Source organism: Triturus cristatus, chromosome 5_2 (genome assembly GCF_964204655.1).
Source record: "Triturus cristatus chromosome 5_2, aTriCri1.1, whole genome shotgun sequence".
Lineage (NCBI taxonomy): Eukaryota > Metazoa > Chordata > Amphibia > Caudata > Salamandridae > Triturus > Triturus cristatus.
Genome location: NC_140588.1, coordinates 783,294,245 through 783,315,072, shown reverse-complemented (window position 1 = coordinate 783,315,072; position 20,828 = coordinate 783,294,245). Strand labels below are relative to the sequence as shown.

Here is a 20,828-nt window from a genome sequence, read left to right as displayed (position 1 = left end):
GTTCTTTCATTGGTATAAAAGGGGGTTGCATTTGGTAAAACAGCTGGCTTAACACGTTTCAAGAGTTTAGCCTCAAAGACTGCTTAGCCTACGCTACCACTAGGGCAGCTAGTCCGAAAAGGTTGACTTACAACCACACCATAAGGGTTGCTTGGCATGGTACAAGGTGATCACTTTAACTAGTGAGCATCATATACCAGGCCAACTTCTCACAATGAGGAATCTTGGAAAAAGCGTTCCTCTACTGCCGCAGCCAGCTCGGAAGCTTGTGGTACAGTGTTAAACAAACTAGACTATTGTAACTCCGTCCTGCTAGGAGCTCCAGAATACCTGGTTAAAAGACTTTACAGAATGCAAATGAAGGGTGCTGAGCTATCACTGAATAAAACAAGATCTGACTCTGTGTCCGGTAACTTGAAGAAACTCCACTGACTATCTGTTAAGGAAAGATGTATTTTTAAGTCCATGTGTACAATTCATAAAGCCCTAAATGGGATAGAACATAAGTTACCACAAATTAAATTCTTTAAGATCTTCTTCAGCATATTTGGTCTGTGTACCAAGATTTTAAAAATCCAGAATGGGTGGGAGATCCTTTCAGGTTAAAGCAGCAGTACTTCGGAATAAGCTGTCGCATTCCTTGAGAGCAACTGTGAACTTGCTTACTTTTAGGGAGAATCTAAGACATGTCTTTTCCCTAAGTAGATAAGGTAGAATTTTGGTTTTTCTGTATAAAACTTCTTAGGAGAAGTTACCTGCGTAAACCTATAGATAGGTTACCCATTGGGTGAATGCTTTGCTTTACAAATAGTGTTTAATAATTTAATGTTGTGTTATGTTATGTTATATTTAATTTATACAGCGCACAGCTACTCAAAGAGTGTCCCAACGCTTACTCCGGAAAGGAAGATGCACACAGATCAAAAGCCAAATAGCAGCGTTTTCAGTTTTTTCTTGAAAAGCAATGGATCCTGGGTGCCCCGGAGCGCCAGGAGCAACATGTTCCAGGCCAAACCAGCTTTCCTAACAAAGGAGCTCCCGCCAAGCCTTTGGCGATTGAACCTAGGGGTCTGTATTAGCAGCTGAGCGGACGAGCGCAACAGTCTCCCAGGTTTATAGAACACAAATCTCTTCTGAAGATAAATAGGGCCTAAACCGTAAGGGGCCCGATGAGCGATGGACAGCATTTTGAATTTTAGACGAGATTCAACTGGGGGCCAATGCAAGGAGAGTAGGTGGGTGCGTACACTATGCCTAGATGACAGACCCAATAGCAGTCTGGCTGCCGAGTTTTGGACTATTTGCAATTTCTTGACAAGAAAACCCAGACTACCAACCAGAAGGGCGTTGGCATAGTCCAAGCGGGACAAGATCAGGGCGCGGACCACAGTTTCTTTGGCACTTCTAGGCAGAAGGGGTAGAAACTTCCTCAGAATTTTCAAAGAGCCAAAGCAGGTACCTGCCAACTTTTTCACTTGTGTCGAACAGTTCAAATTTTTATCGAACCAGATGGCGAGATTTTTTACTGCACTTTTTCCCGCAATCGGCCGGGGAAAACCGGGAGGCCACAGCCTTTCTCTGAAATCCACAGAGAAAGAGCCATACAATAGCACCTCAGATATTCCTTTGTTACACTTCAGCTGTGCATTCGCAAGCCAGTGAAAGACAGAAGACAGACAGTGTTGCGCAGCCACGACCGAGTCATCCTCCTTACTCCAGGAAAACAAAAGCTGAGTATCATCAGCGTATGCCATCACTTTGGCCCCTAATGACTCCGCAAGATAGACCAGCGGAGTCACATAGATGTTAAAAAGAAGGGGGCTAAGTGATGACCCCTGCGGCACACCGGTTGTCACCTGCATAGGCACGGAGGCACACGGGGGAGCCAGACCTGCTGCGACCGGCCTTCCAAGAAGGACCTTATCCACTGCAGAAACGATCCAGAAATACCTATTTCTGATAGACGGTCAAGGAGCAGGGAGTGGGGCACAGTGTCGAATGCCGCCGAAAGGTCTAGCATAATCAAGGCTGCTCTCCCACTGGCATCCAAACACTCCTGGATCGCCTCTGTCACTTCTAACAATGCAATAACAATAATAATAATATGTCCAAAAGTAGCTTACCTAAAATAGTTTGGTAATTGTCGATCTGTGCTCCTTCCTCCCTAGCCCAACCTGCCACAACTCTACAACACACTTTTTCCATAGAGTCGTAACAACAAAAACACTTACCATAGAAAAAAACACCTGCCATCTTACCAGCAATGGTAACCGCAGAAAGCTTAACTCATTCAGACACATCATAAAGAGACTGCATCATCTTGTCTCAAGGAAAAAGCAGAGGGCTCCAATCCACTCCTCAACTCCCCAGAATCCAGGAATTCTTTCCTTGCCTGATTGTAAGCTTTTTTGGTGGAATTCGCAATAGACTTCTCATTAGGGTCAAGCATTCTGGTACTCCAAGAGTTCCAGCGGCATCCTGGTCCTCACTGTATCCTCTCCTGCTGCAAGCCCACGGAACCTCTGTCACTGAAAACAAGACAATGCACCCATGATGTTACTATCCACGTCAGGTACATGTCTCTCCTTAAACAAAATGTTGAACTTCAAACAGCACAGCAAGAGAATCCTCAACAAACGCAGCAGTCTTTCATCTTTCGTTCTCTGGGAGTTAACCAAGGTGACCACAGTTGTATTGTCCACATCGAAAACCACCTTTCTGTTAGCTAACAACTTTCCCTACAAAACCAATGCCACTACAAAAGGAAAGAACTCCAAGAATGCAATGCTTAGCTTTTTGGCTAGCCAACTCTGAGGCCAGTGTTCTGCCACCCAACGCCCATCCCAAAACAGTCCAAATCCATGTACTCCAGCTGCATCTGAAAATTTCTGAACCTGCCAAAGCCCATCCCCGTCCATTGATAGCATCTTCACACCGTTGAAATCTATCAAAAATGTTATCCATATTCTCCGTTGTTTTTACAGTTGCCCACAAATGCACTCTGTGGTGCAACAGCACTGCCCCAGCAATTGCAAACCTGAGTTGCCTACAAAAGGCACTCCCTGCCCAAACAATTCTACAGGATAAATTCTAATGCAACAGGAGCTGTTTACACTTTCCTCAATTCCTATTTTGAGCATTCAACCACTTCTTCCAAAAGTTCAATCAATTTCCACTTCTTATCTTGAGGTAAACGAACTTCCATATGCACAGAATCAAACTCAATGCCAAAGAAGGTGATGGTGGTCCCTTTGTCTTTTCAGGAGCCTAAGGCACTCCTAAATCTGTTATAACCTGTTGGGGCTAGGTCAAGGCTCTCTGGCATTCACCTGAGTTTCTTCTTACCACCAGCAAAAAATCATCCAGATAATGCATCACATAACGTGCATCGCTTACGGAACTGGAAAATCCATTGCAGAAAGCTACTAAATATCTAAAAAAAAGAACAAGAAAAAGATCAAATTATCGGCAACATTATGTTAATGAAAATCATTCCATCAAGCTGCAAGCCAAGTAAAGAGAAATCCTCCGAATGAATTGGCAAAAGTCTAAATTCAGACGTAATATCAGATTTCCCCATTTCCACTCCTTCACCACATGCCCTCACGAACATGATTCAATCAATCAGTTAATCAGCATTTGTATAGAGTAGCACTGTCACAATTATGGTATCTGGGCGCTGCGGGTGCAACCTCTCTGTGAAGAGCCAAGTCTTGAGTTTTTTCCTGAAGTCTGCCAGGGAAGGTGCTGTTCGATGATGAAAGGGTAGGTCATTCCATGTCTTAGGCTAGAAGTGATGTAGAAGAAGGAGTGCCCCCCGCTGTGGCTGTGTCAAATGCAGTGGGTGTGCACATGGGCTAGGGAGGAGGAGCTTAGGTGTCTTGCGGTTAGGTGGAAGTTCAGCCGTTGGTTGATGTAGGCCAATCCTTGATCGTACAGAGGTTTGCCTGCATGCATGCGGATCTTGAACTGGCATCTCTTCTGGATGGGGAGCAAGTAGAGGGTTCTGAGATTTGGGGAGATGTGGGTCCATTGTCTATGAACACCATCCACTCCGGCTCACCATCCAACCCCTGCCCTCACCATATCTTCAACAAAGCAAACCGCATCATCACACCCCAACTCTGGAAGATCATCAACAGCTTCTTCAAAACCGCCACCTTCCCTGAATGGAGTTGCTGTTGTTGGCGTTCTCAAGGTGGACGTTTAGGTCTCCGAGGAGGATGTAGTCTGTGGAGGCAAGAGTGTGCATGCTGACGATGTTAGTGATGGAGTCGCTGAACTGTGGCCGGGGTCCGAGGGTCTGTAAACGAGGGTTCCACTGAGGGTGGTGTTGGGGTCGGTGTGGATCTGGAAGTGCAGGTGTTCGGCGGTGCTGGAGGTGTCATCGGTGCTGGTCGAAATTCTGAGGGTATTCCTGTGGACGATGGCGATTCCTCCTCCTGGTCTGTTGGTGCGGTCCCTTCAGATGATCTTGTAGCCGTCCGGGATGGCTATAGCAATGTCGGGTGCCGAGGAGGGGTTCATCCAGGTCTCCATTAGGAAGGCGACATCCGGGGAGGCTGAGTCGAGTGGCTCCCAGAGGTCAATGGCGTGCTTGTGGACGGAGTGGGTATTGAGTAGTATGCATCTGTTGCGGGTGGGGCAGGACATGCAGGTGTTCGGCGGCTGGTGAAGCTGCAGCTTTGGCAGGAGAAGGGTCCGTGGGTGGGTTTTGGGTTGGCCTGGAAGCAGTTTGGTGATCGGCCGACGTTGAGTTTGTGGAGGAAGTTGGCATCGTAGCGGTGTCTGCTGTCATGGCTCTTGTAGGGGCCAGGGGGTCTGGTGCTGGGCGCGGCCCGGGCACGGACAGGTGCAGTCGGGCTTGCCTTAGGCGTGCCTTTGAGGCGTCAGCGGCACGCCCTCTGCGCGCATCTGCTGCGCAACTGCACAACGGTCGCCATATGTAGGGGAGTGGAGCAGGAGCAGAGGCAGGGAGGGGGGAGCGGCTGAGTCAGGGAGGGGCCGCAGGGGCAGCAGCGGCAGGAACAGCGGGAAAGAAGGAACAGTTATGGACAGCAAAACAGGGGCAAAGCGAGAATAAGCAAGAATAAGCAGTCAGTACAATGCAAGGATCACAGAGCAAAAGCAGAACACAGGGTAATACCGGAGGAGTCAAGCGGACCAGAGGCGCAGGGATGGGCTGCTGGCTCGAACCCTGTCAGGAGAGGGGCCCGGTGCTAGCACGGACGGCAGTCAGGCGGAGCTGCTGGGGAGAGTGCTGGCCTTGGCCAAGAGGTCAAGGTTTCACAATCATGTCTGAAACAACATTGCGGTCTGACGAGGTTCCCCCTATTATAGGACCAGCATGCAGCATTTTGGGTGGGATGCCCGAGAAAGGGCTTGTACGGTAATGTCAGACTACTCACTGTTTGTACCACAGGCATGGGCCTGGTAGCCCTCATCCACTGCATCCATAGTTCATTATTAATCTCACCCCGCTCTTTATCTGGATTCACAGATAACCTTGCCCTAAACTCCTCATCGAATCTGACTTATGTGAAGACATCTTAATCAAGCTTGGCTCTCCTCACAGTGTCCATATATTTCAGAATTGCAGCACATCACTCCTGATGGCACTCGCAAAAACATTAGGATAAATTAAGAAGCGGAACATCCACTTTTCAATAGCGTTAGGGACCTTAGGCCATCTTGCAAAATCCCACTCCTTTTCCTTTGAACTGTCTTTGGCCTGCACCTCTCTATGTAAAAATCTTAAAAATATTCATAAATATTTCCGTCCATGTTTTCTCTTTTGTAGCTTATACCAAATGCATAGACACACCCATGTAAGGCAACTTTTTGTTTTTAAACTTCCCTCTGAGTGAAATTCACACCTTTCAAATTTTCCATTTTTACCTTTAGTTGTTTCCAGATTCTCCTCCCCTGTTTTACCTTCCTCAGAAACTGTTCCATCTCCTTCCATGGTGACATTGTTCTTATCTTGTGACACCGTATCCTCCACTGGACTAACCCAACACTGACTGACACCAATCGAAGCACTTCTTTACAGTCAGAAACTTGCCCATAATTTTTTGTAAAGGTCATCTGTTTATCTGTCCTCAATATTTTCTGAGTCACTGCTGTTCTGTCTTCCGCCCGCCGCTGGCTCACATTGTCCTCCGCCACCTCTTTCCATTTTTGCCCGCCCTTCCAAACACTAAAACTCCTACCTCCATTAAGCTCACCCCTCCCCGGCTTTGACAAACCCCTCCTTTGCCCCCAGAAACCTCCTCCTCCTTATTTCCCCTTCCTCCATTGATAAATTATCTTCATCACAATCCAAAAATTGCTCATCTAAATTAGGCAACACCTCATCATTCTGACTCGCACTCGTACTGACCATTTCCCCATCACCCACTCTCCCATCATCCACTCTCCCATCATCCATTCGATGCACTGTCTTTCACTCCCTTGCTGTCAGGAGAGTCACTCCAGACTCCTCCATCTCTTCAGCTGATGCCTACAAGTGGCCCTGGACTTACCCGGCATCTGCAAACCACTTCTGAATGCTCAAAATGGTCTGGACGCTGCCCTTCCACGCAAGTCACCCAACCTGTGTGTCACGTCATTCCCAGGAGCCTCATCAGTCATGCAAAACTGTCCTGTCCCTCCTTGTTGAGACCGCATCTGACACCACTGCTTAAATAATGGCCACTCCTTTTCCTGAATGCCCAAACTTGCTAACAGCTAAAACCTATTCTGCCTTGCTACCCTTCACCCAGCAACAATGGTGAGGAGAAAATTCCATAATCGCAACATCCCACCTATGAACTTTGTTGATCGTGGAACTAAAGTGCCTCAAAACCAGGGTTGTATTGGGATTAAAAAGCGGCCCGGGCACGCTTAAAAAAGTGGCCCATGTTTGCATATTGTCTTTCCGCAAAACACTGCTTCGGCAAAATTTTATTTAAATGCACGGATTAGTTTACACTGGTGAAACACACCTGAATGCAAGTGAAGCCACTTCTACTCAGGCCCCCTGCCCCCCCAATATGCACACATTAATTGGCTGGTCCAGCGAGAGAAAGGGAGTGACACCTCTGTGCGTAATGGACACCCATCTGCCTACAGAAACTAAAGGCCACTTAGGCACCCACTGGGCCGCTGGCAGTATCCGAACAATGCAGAAACCACCCAAATTGCCCCCTCCCTCCCAGACTGCTCAAAAAAGCAGCCCATAGCTAGAACGGGACACTGGCCCCTCGGGCATTGCCCGAGTGCCCGCGTTACCAATACGCCGCTGCTCACAACGATATTGGACTCGTTTAAAGCAGAGGCCAAAACCTGCCTCCTTGGTTGCTCAAAATCTTTAATAAATTGCCCCACATACTGTTGCATAATTGCACCCTTACCAACTTGGTTCACATCCAATTCAGAATCAGATTTCACTATCGTATCCAACACTTCCTTCTATTTGCGGTACTATCTTAAGCGCCGCAGACGGTCTTTCCTCTAATAACTGAGGTGTTCCATCAGCCGTCGACAGCCCTCCTGCCCCCTGCTGCTGTGCCACCGCCCCTCCCATGCCTGAGTACCGCCCCAAACTGTCCACACGCACTCACAAAAAACTCCTCTTCAACAAGATATATGAGTTGCACATCTTTTCCTGCCAAGCAATGGACCAGAATGCCAGTCCTTGTTGTGAACTACTTTGACCACTGCCTCAGGTCATTTTTTTTCCCCATCTGCCTGACACACTGTTCAGTTGAGCTTTTAAACTAGAACCACAGGGTATGGGTGTTGGAAGTGTGGGGGATGCAGGGGTTATATCCCCCCCAGGTTCTGGAGTGGGGGGACAAGGGTGGGGAGGACTAGGGGACAAAATAATTTCCCCTCTCCCTTCTGTGATTTGCAGGACCATTAGTGCATGAAAGCGCTATCTATAATGGCCCAGCACTTGACCTTTGGCCTGCTACCAGTTACCTGTGACCAATTTGATAGTCACGGCATAAAGGTGACGTCACAGAGGCCACCCGCCCTCTGCCCTTTTGTTATGCTGCATGCCTCCAGGAATTCATTTGCACCTCGCCCCCACAGATGCCTGCAGTCTGCACTTCCGGGGACAAAGGGAGAGAGGTCCTTTGTTGATTGGTGTCTGATCCTGCCCCTTCTCAGCGCTGCCCTACCTGCCACCTGGAAGACGGAGCCCTGAAGGCAGCAGTAAGATTTGAGAATTAAGGTAAGCAGTTTGGGAAATATATTATTGGCCTCGGTGCTTCTCTACTCACGAAGCACTCATTACTTTCTTGAAAGCATAATTGATACTGTGGGAACTCGCATCACGCAGGGACCTCTGACCGAGAGAGCCTCAAAGTGCCATTTTTACATGGCCAACTGGGTTTGTGCCCTCCTTATCAGTTAATCTGACAAATGATACACGGACTCCCAGGACTGCCAAGAGCAGGGCTTGTTTCAGACGGAAGGTGCTGCTCAGTTTGTTCACACCTTCTTCATTTCACCTTCCTCTCTCACCATTTCTTCTCTCCCTCTACCGTCCACATATTTTGGTTTCCTTATCCTTTCACTTTGTTCTTTCTTTTCCTTTTTTGCTTACTTCCTTCTAACAACCCGCTTCTGTTCTTACTTGTTCTGCCTTTTTTGCCTTTTACTTCTCATTATGCGCTCCTGCCTGCTCTCTTTCCTGTGTCTTCCTCTGCCCATATTGGTGTATCATTTTCCTGATACCTGCTCTCTTTTGGTCCTCTGTTTTTTTATTCCTTCTTCTCTTTTCTATATCTGAATCTGCTAACTTCTCTCCTCCTCCTCAATGTCTCTTCTAATAATATTTCTTTCTACAATGCTCTGAGTCTTTGCTACATTGTACTTTTCCCTCTTCTCTCTGTCTTCCCTCTTTTCTTTGTCTCCTCCCAGATTCTGTTATCTACCACATATTATTCTAATCCCCCCACATTATGCTCATATGCCTATCTGGGTATTTTCTCTCCGATCTCGTGTTTAAACTCCTCCTCCCTGAAGATCTCGATTTATCCAAGCCAGTAGAATCCAGCCAGATTTTTGAGAGAGATCCATGATGAATATGTATAAATGTGAGAAACAACGCCCAATCTAAGAAGAGACAATTCTCTTCTTGAGTCCCCTCACTCACCAAGGGTTGCCCCTAGGTGACATGCTTCATCATTAGGGCCATCCCAGACCAGGGCACGCGCAGCGATCGGGGTCTGTGGACGCGCTTGCGCAGAAGCACACGCGCGCGCACACACTCCGCCGCTGCCGACCCCCCTCACCGCATCCCCGGCTGCCTAACGCGCGCATGCACACAACTTGCACCGGCGCCCGCAGCCCTCCTCCTCCCTGTCCGAGGCACCTTCTCCACTGCCAGGTCAGGAATGCGCCTGCAGGCTGTTTAGGTTCGTAGGAGGGCAGGTACCTAATTCACGGTGTGGAGGAGGAAAGGGACTCGGGACAGACAATGGGAGTGGCAGGTGGGGACAGCCTCACACTTCCATGCACCCCTCTGTTTTACACGTAAAAGTTTGGAGCCTTCCAAGTCGTAAATACCAGTGTACTGGCGCAGCCATCCATAGCCGCACTTTCAACTCGCCGGTTCTAATCTAGTGACTCGTGGGATAATTTAGTGCGTGCAACCGCTCAAAAATTATAACTACACGCTGTGCTGTGAGACACTGCGTTTAAGTGTTCACTTGTTCATGTGCCAGTTGCTAGTTCATATAACAGGGCATCCCGAAACCCACTCTATCTCTTCCCTCCTTTTACCGTGGGACATGTTCCCGGTCACGCTACGGCAGTATCCACAACGGTAGCCATCCTCTCCCCCGAAGTATTCCAGGATACTGGGGCCCGAGCCCCCTTGGCCGGCCATGACAGACGGGCGGTGTCTCTCAGCTGTAGCTTCAACACCCAATGGGAGCTAACGCTCTCTGCGCATGTGCGAGAAACCCGGCTAACAAGTCGCTTGCGGGCATTCACTGATAACACTAAACTCATCTAGAAAAGTAAGCCTTCCCTTCTAGGTATTGACCTCATCTGGCTGGCGCACGGGCAAAATTCACGTTCCCGACAATATTAGTATTAACGTCGTGGCATCATCCATCCTGGGTTAGAATTTCCAATGCAATATATAGATAAGATTCGTATTGTTTATCCTACGCAACACATAGGCAGCCTTTCTTCACGTTATTGCCCAAAGTGTGGGTTCCGATTGCTGCGTCTCGTTAAACGCAAACACCATTCTGACATGGCCGCCAGTCTTCCACGAGATGAGGCTATTGCTGCGTCCGGTTTTCACGAACGAGCGAAAATATATTTATAGACATAGAAAACAGACTGTGTATACTAGGCCAGTTCTCAGGTGATCACATCCTTGTAAAAATAGACAGCGTCCACCTAAAAATGTAGCTGTGGATGAAGGCCTGCACATAGTTTTAAGCCAGGCAATAACCTAGAACTCTCGATTTTATATTTTTTTAGGTCTAGCTTGAGCCAAAACCTTTTTTTAATGATGTAATTAAGACCTTTTGATTTTACTAAAAACATTTGTATGATATATTTACTTTTACGTTCTCCCAGTCCTCTTAATATATTGGTCTATTGTGTCATTCAATCTTTTTTCACCATTTCAGCATGTAGCAAGGGACAATAGGTCAGCTCACTTCCACTGTTGGCTAATTTAACTTCAAGTGATGTAAACTGCCCTGACAACTTTCCCAGGCCCATGCCTGATGCTATACATGCCAATAAAATAGAATATTCAGGTGAAGACTCCTGATTTTTCAAGCCAAAAATGGCTTTATTTTGACTGTTTCCCGCCTGAACTTGCCTCTACTTCAATAAAAGTCAATGGGAGAAAAACATTATACCAATTATGTTTTTTAGGTTGAGCAACCGAGACCTCTTGTATATACTTTAGTATATACTTGTATATTACTATATTTTTATATGTGTATGTACTTTGTGGGCTCTGGAGATCATCCCTAGGACTTGTCTGCTTCCGCTTGGGACTTTTTTGTATGTTCAACTGCCTCTATTTAACTTGTCTTAATAAAAAAGGACCAGTAGAGGTCATTAGAAGACCACAATTGCTTTCTGCTGAAAGACTTTCTTTTCTTAAATTTTTCTGGCAACTGCCTCTATTTTACTTTCTTGATAGAAGACGACCAGCAGAGGTCAGTAAAATACCATAATCACTTTAGCATTCTCTAGATTCCAGTCCATAGAAATTGTCTTCCACGAGCACCGGTAGACAATAATATTTTTTTCAAATCTTGTATTTCCAGTGATATGACCACCGAAGGCCCTGATTTTATATTAAAAACAGAGCTTTGGACTATTCCATTTCCTGCTGAAAGGCAATATTTCTCTCCATGTGTTCCCATACCTGGCATGTCACGCAGCTTGGTGTTTACTTTCAACCATGTTAAAGAACAGTAGATGTTTCAGCACCCAGGCTAATGTGCTGCATAGCTAAATACATATAAGGTCCCAAAGGCGAGACCGATTGCATTGCAAATGCTTGTTTGTTTAGAATATGTATGAAGACAAGATACTTATAAGGAATTTGAGGAGAGAATATTTGCATATTTGGTGTCCCGTGTAAAAAATATAGTGGAATTTACTTGTTTTTAAATTTTGATTAGTAAGACTTCTTTTGTAGAAGCTGTAAATAAAGTTGTCTCTTACCGTGTCTCTGCAATTGTCACTTTATCTCACGTTGAGTGTATTTATTTAGTGCAATGTCTGAAAAGCGCCTTGGCAGTGTTGCGAAAACACATAACTAGTCACCAACAGCTGCAGAAACACCAAGGTTCAAATTTCGAACTGGTAGAGAGAGGGGAAAAAAGGGGCCTGTTAAAACGGCTATATTTTACCCTTTTCCTAAAGCGAATAAGGCATGTCTCCACTCCCTAAAAGAGGGTATGCAGGTTCCACCATTTTCTGTCACCACTGAGAGAGCCCTGTACTCAAAGGTGATAGTTCTCATTCTGAGCACCATCAACTGATCAACAGAACATGAAGCCAACGTGGCACATGTCATTTGAACTGTGACTTTGAGCAATAGCTATGTCCTTTTAATCAGTCCTACTCTGAATGAGAAGCCAGTAAGCACGGCCGTATTGTGCACTGAACACCACTCAAGACACACACATTTGCAGAGACACACACACACACGCATATACACAACAAACTCATACAGAGAGACACACGTACATAAATATTGGCAGTGTGCAGAAACAAATACTTAATGGCACATTACTTAGGACTTCAATCTCTACAGATGGAATTTTGCTCCTGTAACACAAAATGCTAATGTTTTTAGACCTATAAAAGTAATAAAAATCAGTAAAAATAACTCCTGAATTCAGCATTTTATCTATTTGCATGACAACGGCATCCTTCAAACAAAAGTGATACGGTGACTCAGTGAGCTAAACGTTCTCTGCTAACGTCTGCACACATCTGCAAGTTTCAAATTCACATCCAGGCATTCCGAACTGAGACTCCACCGTAGGGTCAGCACATTGAGTACTCTTTGAAATGTTAATGTTACGGCCTGGTATTTACAGGACTTAGGAACTGGAGAGGGTGTTATGGAGGGCTGTATTAAAAGGCAATTTGTTGTACTTTGTTATGGCATCAACATTTGCATAGTGCCTTCTATAATCAGTATGGCACCTTAGTGCTTCTTAACATAGGTGCTCATTTGGGTAGGGGTCTGCGATTTCCATATGATATTCTGCATCTGCAGAATTCAGTACTATTTCCTGCTCTCTTGAGGCCGAGACAGAAGTAAACTGGTTCCTCAGAGATTCCTCCTTGTTAATACTTAATTCTACTCTGTGCTTGACTCAACTCTGTGTTGGGTCCCAAGGCCGAAACCAGGCACAGGCAGCTGTACAATGCACTGCGCCCAGCTGATCAACATGGGGCACTATTACTGAGAGGCCTCCTGCCCTGGGTCTCACAGTTAAGGTGTGGTGCTCTGAGGCCTAGGACATCACAATGGTGTAGCTCTGCAAAACATAAGGCCTTGCCGTTCTGAACATGACTGTGATACCCAGAGAAGGGACAGGGAAGGGACTCCCCATCCTCTGAGCCTCGCAGTGCTAAACCATAGGTGCGATGCTCAGGGTACGAATGTTCCTCCGACCGGACAAGACACGGATGGTGTGAAGCAGTGAGACCTAGGGTAGGGTCCTTGGGTAGAGTGGCAAGTCTCTGTATTTGGCAGATTTGCCCTGTATTTAGGGATCCAGTCCAGCACTTCCCAAACAAAGGCAATGCAGAACACCCACAGTCCTGCACTTTATCCCTTGCAAAGGACAAGCAACTTTCTTCCAGCCCTTGATGAGCTGTAAAAGAGATGCTTTCTAGCTAGAAGGGTGGCGCTGCAGCACAGGAGAGGTCCTGCAAAAAACAGATTCAGGAAAACCTTCAGCCATTAAGATGCAAAGAGCCTTGAATGACTGAATGAGACCCATGTTCAGGACCTGTCCAGGTGGTATGGTCGTGGTGTCTATTTCTTCCATTAAGGCTGTTTCAAAGTCCCATCATCTTATTGTGTTTGCTATGTTCGCCCTAAGTGGCCAGGGTATTCTCGGACGTGGGTCTCTTGCTCACTTTGCCTCTGGAATCAAGCTAGCCTGGCTGATGAGGTGTGAAACCCTTAAACAGGTCCCAGGATGCTTGTTTCCAGTCCAGGGAGGACCTGGCCTGGCAGTTCAGACTGGACTATTCCCATGAGGAACAGGGTCAAGACTGATTTGCATATGGCTGGGTCATGCCGGGGTGGCTATGTGAGCAGAAGAACGATGATGGATTAAACCCAGATCCGTGACTGGGGGTGAGTGTCTGAAAAGCTTCAGCACTCCGTCCATCATTTTATTGTGTTTGCTGTTTCAAATCGCTGCCACATTGTCAACTAAGTGGACAAGAAACAGGGAAAATATTATTTGCCCAGGATCAAACAGTTGGTTAAATTAGTAAAGCCACTGCTACTTGGTCCAAAGGCAACACAAGGCAACTAAATTTTGCATCAAGAAAAGGCAAATTGTGCTGCGTAGTGCAGCACATTTCATGATAGTATTACTTATTCTCTCATTTCTACTCTTGTTAATACTGTCTGAGCATAGGGTGCGCTTCATTCATATAATTTTAACACCCAAATACAGCAATTAGAAACAGAATGGTTACCAGTCAACCTATGAAAAGGGTCATCAAACTGCATAACGAATGTGTCACTGCGTTTTAGTAACATTTGAACTGTTTGAACTAGAAACAATTTTTGGGGGTTAAAATTTGTAGATTATGCAGCAGTTGATGATTTATGTGGGAAATCCATAATGATACAAAAAACATCATGGCCCACAATCACATAATCCCAGTGGGTCTAGCTATACATTTACCACTGTATTGCATTTAGGTGCATATACCATGCAACGGCATTTCTCCCCTCCCAGCTAATATTCAGCCTATTTTGTAATCTTGTACTTGCTAGCAGATTTTACATGGAATCAAAATACTCTCAATCTTGCCAAAAAAAGAAAGAAGTTCAGAAAAATGAATGTCTACAAGAACACTGGAGCCTGGGATTAAAGAAACGTGTCTTCTGGTTCCACATTTCCAACTAGTCCACCAGACCACAACTGGAGTGTTAGTAACTCCTATGGTAAGGCCAAGGGGCTGCTCTTCCCATGGAAAAGTCATTATAGTCATTATAGTCATGGTGTTTATTTCCATGAAGGGTAGTTGAAATGGTAAAGCTGAGATTAGATGTAAAATATTCTAGATCCATGGCTAGAACTTTCCTAGTGGACAAAGCCTGTAGCAGTGGGTAATTACCAGGCAGTATGCAAGGTAGAAACCGATATGTACTTCTGGTGTTTCAAAGCTTAACAATTTCATTTCATTTGCATTTCAGAGCCCATTTTCGAAACTTGTTGCTCAAAATTTGCAACAGCAAGGTTAATTCCAGGAGGTGGTAAAAGGACTAGAACACAAATATAGCATGCATTTCAATCACAATCAATAAACTCAATCTCCAGCCAAGTTATTTTGTAATGGCCTGTGTCACCTGCCTTTACCTTTACCCATCCTTGAACATCAAAGTCACCCTCACTTACCTTTATCTATCTATACCCACCTCTGAACCCTCAAGTCACCCTCACCTCCCCTTACCTCTACTCAGCCCTGTTCCATCAGGTCACCCGTACCTCCCTTTACCTCTACCTACCCATGAACCCTCAAGTCATTCTTACCTCCCATTTACTCTCCCCATCTCTGAAGGCTAAATTCAGTTTATTTGAAATAACATGAAAAGTATGCTATCTAAAGAAAAAACTTACCTTTGTGGTGAAGACTGTGTGGATAACGCTGTGAGGTAAAGGCTGTTTCCCCCTCAGGTAGTCACAAATGTTTAGGAGGCACTGTCAATTGTTTTCTGTCTATCAGTATATTTGGCAGGAACATTCACCTTTTTGACAGTTTGAAATTGTGCCTCCACCCACACCCTATACTTTAGGTGCCGCCTAAGACAGCACAGGTACTGTTGCTTGCGAGACATTTGTTTACCTAGGGGCCTGAGAGCCCGCCCATTGGTTGACTTTTTTGTCACTCTCATTTCCTTGCTTTTCTTTGGTCCGCAAGTACCGGCTTTACTTCATGTTTGTGTGTTTCTCACAAAAAAAAAATGTTCTTTATTGAAATCCTGCTGCTAGATCTAGTTCACACTTTCCAAAAGTTGCAGATTTACATATATGTGATATTCGCGTATAGTAAACTCGATGCACATTATTCGGCGCACACAATACAAATCACCAGCCTAAGTGCAGCACACAGTTCTAGAAAGAGGTAGTTAAATAAGTGAGGCGTAATGTACTACAGCCACAATTGAGAATTCATGTGGTTGTATCTATAATGCACTTTTCCATTAAAAGAAATCTCCATTCTTGCTCTCCATCTTGTGCCCTGATAAACCAGGGGCTTCCAAAATAGATCCAACTGACTTCAACTGTCAAACACACACACAGCATTTTATACCATACATATTTCACATACTCACTGTACAGACACACACACACATACTCTAAACTGGCACAAGGGACGTTAGTTCTTGGTTCTGTGTTTCACCATATTCTATTGCCCTTGAAACAGGGGCGGCTCCTCCACGTGGGTGGAGGAGCGTCGCCCCACTGCTTTCTCACAGTGCAAGAAGCAGAAACATAAAAAGGTATTTTAAATACCATTTTATGTTTCTGCTTCTCATACTGTGAGAAAGCAGAAGAGTATGCCTGGTTGGGGGCAGGCGGGTGGGTGGTCTTGCAGGAGTCCAGGGGAGGAGTGGCTTGCCCACTCTGAGTGCGCTGACTGTTTGTTTGGCCCCAGAGCCGACCAAACCAATCATACACACTCTACATTTTCTCTATGTGAGACTGCCTGAGAGAGCAGAGACGAGACGGGACTGGAGGTGATGGTAAGTTTAAATTTAAAAAAAATGTAATTAACCTAACCGCATGACACCCCCACCCACGCGACACCCCTTCCCCCCACCCGCGCACCCCCCGCGCGAGTCATGCTAGCTGCAGCTGACTTGAAACTGTGTGGAGTTTTAAGCCTGGGTACTGCTATTAAAGATTAAGACTCACAGTTTCATTATTCTTGTGCTACCATTTAATAACTGAGCAGGACCATCTTTGTGCCTCGCATGAGTAACCAGCGCCTCTTCCAACTTCAAGTCCACAGACAGAGCTATGGCTTACCTGAACTATTACCTGGTTGCAAGTCTCCAGAGTCCCTGAGCAGAAGGAAATGCACCACCACCAGAATCCAGCATACAGTCAGACCAGCAACTTACAGCCAGTGAGTGGATAAAGAAAATCGCAAAAGAGGGCCGCTGCTACTACTGCTGCTAATAAGTAAGCGGAATATAGTGTTATGTCTCATGTAAAAAATACATAATTTCTTGGCCAATCTGTTTGGATACTTTTGGTCAGATTATGATAATGCACTTCCTTTTTCAGCATCACACCATTTGTGCATTCCATCTTGCTATGCTGTGTACTGTACAATTCTTTAGTGCAGTACTTGTATTATTCTAACTAAAATCAAAAGCCTAACAATGTCATATGTTCCCCAACAGATTCCTTTTTGCCACAAGTACAAAAAAACGTCGCTTTTGGAAACCTTCATGACCACAATGCCTGTCACCTTCAGCTAAAGCAGATTTTTAGGGAAGGTTCTTCTGCCACTGTAAAATATATGCTGCAGTGTCTTATGTATTGCTGAACCACTTTAGTCAGGTAAGATGCTGACTAGAATGCTCTTCTTGCTGTGGAAACCTAAAGGTTTTATAAAGCAGCTGGATAGACCTTCTAGGAAGTGTTTGCGTATGCATCACTTCCCTTCACTGTCACACTACTTTAGGAGAGGATCCTTACACTGGAGGCAGGTTTTTCTCCTAACACTCCCTGTGTTGATTACATTTGAGGGTGTGCACAAAAGACAGCTAGCAACGTTTAAACTGCAGTTAATTATTCTGTATGTTCCCAAATTGTTCCTTTTTTTCTTAGAATGGACATCCAAAAATTCTTTGCAAAGAAACAGTCAAGTTAGGTGGACCTATATTCAGACAAGATTCATTACAATGATATGCCCGAACTGCAGTCTGCAATTCTATATGGAATTGGGGCTTTAGATTTAGAAATATCGAGTGAATATACCCCAGTTCCAGGAACATTTTGGGGATTTGTCACTGCCTCAGATGAATCAAGTAACAGTTCTTCTGCAACAACAAACAGTCTTCAGGATAACTAGAAAACACTTGGAAGCGCAGTGACACCAAACCAACCACATGAGAGCACATTGCCCATTCAAATCATTGTAACCCAGTCACAACCAAAGAAAAAGCGGATTCTGCATTTTCAAAGAAGATGTTTCCAATATTTCCCCTGGCTGTATTACAGCAATAGAGTGGCAGGAGTGCTATGCTTTAACTGTACAAAGGCTAAGTCACTGAGATTAACTGAGCTTTCCAAGAACATAGAGGAAGCATTTTGCAGTACCGGTTACACCAACTGGAAGAAGGCAATAGAAAAGTTTCAAAAGCACCAGAACAGTTATGCTTATTCGTATACACTTAGTCCACTAGTACAGTATAGAGGAGGCCAATCAATCAATTAACAGCTATCACAGCAAGTCCAGCAACAGAAAGAAGCCTGGCTTTGTCTTAACAAAATCATTCATACCATAGCTCTTCTGGCAAAACAAGGCCTTGCACTTCGAGGTCATGATGACAGCCAGGGGAATTTCCGTCAATTAGTGCACGAGCAGAGGATGTAACTTCTTTGAAACAGTGGATTACGGCAAATCGACCAGACTATCTCAGCCCAGACATCCAAAATGAAGTTCTTCAGTTATTGTCCCATGCAATTTTGCATCAAATTCGTAATACTGGTGACACTCCATACGCAGAAATTGTTGATGGCACACAGGATATATCTGGTTGTCAGGAACAAGAACGTTTTTGTGTTTGTTACACTGACCAAGAACTATACCCTCATGCGGATTTTATTGGACTATATCAGACTGAGAATACCACTGGTTTATGTTTTATGCCATAATGGTCTTTCTCTGTAAAAGCTGAGAGCACAAACATGTGATGGTGCAGCAAATATGGCAGGGAAATACCATGGTGCACCAGCATTAATACGCCAAGCACAACCACTTGCTCTTTATGTCCATTGTAGGGCACATTGTACAAACCTGGTTATGCAGGCTGCAGCACATACATGTTCCAAAATGGAAGATGCACTACTTGATGTCCAAGAACTTGGTAATCGGGGTAATCTATGACATGTCATACAATAGTCTCAGACCTCATCCAGCACAGTGTAGAAGGCCCTGCAAATGTGTTAAAAATAAAGCCACTGTGTCAAACATATTGGACGGTCCGTGTAAAAGCTGTCCAAAAAGTAAAGGATAATTATAAACCTATTCTGGAAACCCTAGAAAAATTATTAACTTCCAAGACCAGTGTTTTCAGAGAGTAATAACTTGGTCTTCAGATTGCCCTCCAAGTACTGCATCTTCTGGAATGTTTGAATATCGTCATGCAGGGACCACAGAAAACTATATCAGGGCTACTAGCTGCTGTGAATTTAGCAAAAAGAGCAATAGTAAAGCTTGGTAGTGATTAGTCATTTGACAGTCTGCTCAAAACCAATAACCACATAGCTGCTAAGTACCATCTTAATACCATTGAAGTGCCATGACTGCGCTGAATCCCTAAATGGATAGATGATGGAGCAGCAGAAACTTTTCATCTTGCAACCATCCGGGACTACTATCGCCCTCAGTATTTTGAACTTTTAGATATAGTTTCTCTTCATCTCACTCAGTGTTTTGCCCAGGAAACCATTCAAATATAGGAACAACTTGAACAGATGCTTTGAACAGGCCATGGCATTGACTCTCTTGCTCAGTAAAGAGAAACTGACCCTTTGCTGCTCTCTGCTCAATTAAGTGTATTATCAAGTATGTTCAAGTACTTTTCAGTCCTGGAACTGGCAAACATACTCCGGAAAATGCTTCCAAGACAGAGAGCTTGTTTCACAGGTTGTGAAGCTACTACAGATTCTTTTGGTTATTCCAGTATCTTCTTGTGAGGCAGAGAGAAGCTTCAGGGGTCTCGGCCAACTGAAAACGTGGCTAAAATCAACTATGTCCCAGAAAAGACTGAACCATACAGCCATGTGCAACATACGTAACAAGATGATTGACTCAGTTGACCTACAGACAAAAGCAAAAGAATTTGTCCTCCGCACTGAACAGCGCAAGAAATGATTAGACTTTTCAAATAAAGTTCATGATATTATTATGGATGTATGACGTTACAACGCACACTTTTACAACGCATGCACTTACAACGCATTTTTTACAACGCATAATCCATTACAACGCATGACATTACAACGCATGACACTACAACGCATTTTTAAAAAATACCTTTACAAAGCATTACCATTACAACGCATACTACCTTTACAACGCATACCATTACAACGCATAATATTAAATTACATTTAAGGTAAGTATTAGATAGTATAGGGGTAAAAATTACTATTCTAACTCCAGGGGGTGCAACAGTAGGGTAAGTGTTGGATAGTGTAGGGGTAAAAATTACTATTCTAACTCCAGGGGGTGCAACAGTAGGGTAAGTGTTGGATAGTGTAGGGGTAAAAATTACTAATCTAACTCCAGGGGGTGCAACAGTAGGGTAAGTGTTGGATAGTATAGGGGTAAACATTACTATTCTAACTCCAGGGGGTGCAACAGTAGGGTAAGTGTTGGATAGTATAGGGGTAAAAATTACTATTCTAACTCCAGGGGGTGCAACAGTAGGGTAAGTGTTGGATAGTATACGGGTAAAAATTACTATTCTAACTCCAGGGGGTGCATCAGTAGGGTAAGTGTTGGATAGTATAGGGGTAAAAATTACTATTCTAACTCCAGGGGGTGCAACAGTAGGGTAAGTGTTGGATAGTATAGGGGTAAAAATTACTATTCTAACTCCAGGGGGTGCATCAGTAGGGTAAGTGTTGGATAGTATAGGGGTAAAAATTACTATTCTAACTCCAGGGGGTGCATCAGTAGGGTAAGTGTTGGATAGTATAGGGGTAAAAATTACTATTCTAACTCCAGGGGGTGCATCAGTAGGGTAAGTGTTGGATAGTATAGGGGTAAAAATTACTATTCTAACTCCAGGGGGTGCATCAGTAGGGTAAGTGTTGGATAGTTTAGGGGTAAAAATTACT

At 44.8% G+C, this 20,828-nt stretch overlaps 1 pseudogene; it reads left to right on the top strand.

Moving 5' to 3' along the window:
• The first annotated feature begins 214 nt into the window (after positions 1–214).
• On the top strand, positions 215–18,635 carry LOC146829262 (zinc finger MYM-type protein 1-like; annotated as a pseudogene).
• Positions 18,636–20,828: the final 2,193 nt, after the last annotated feature.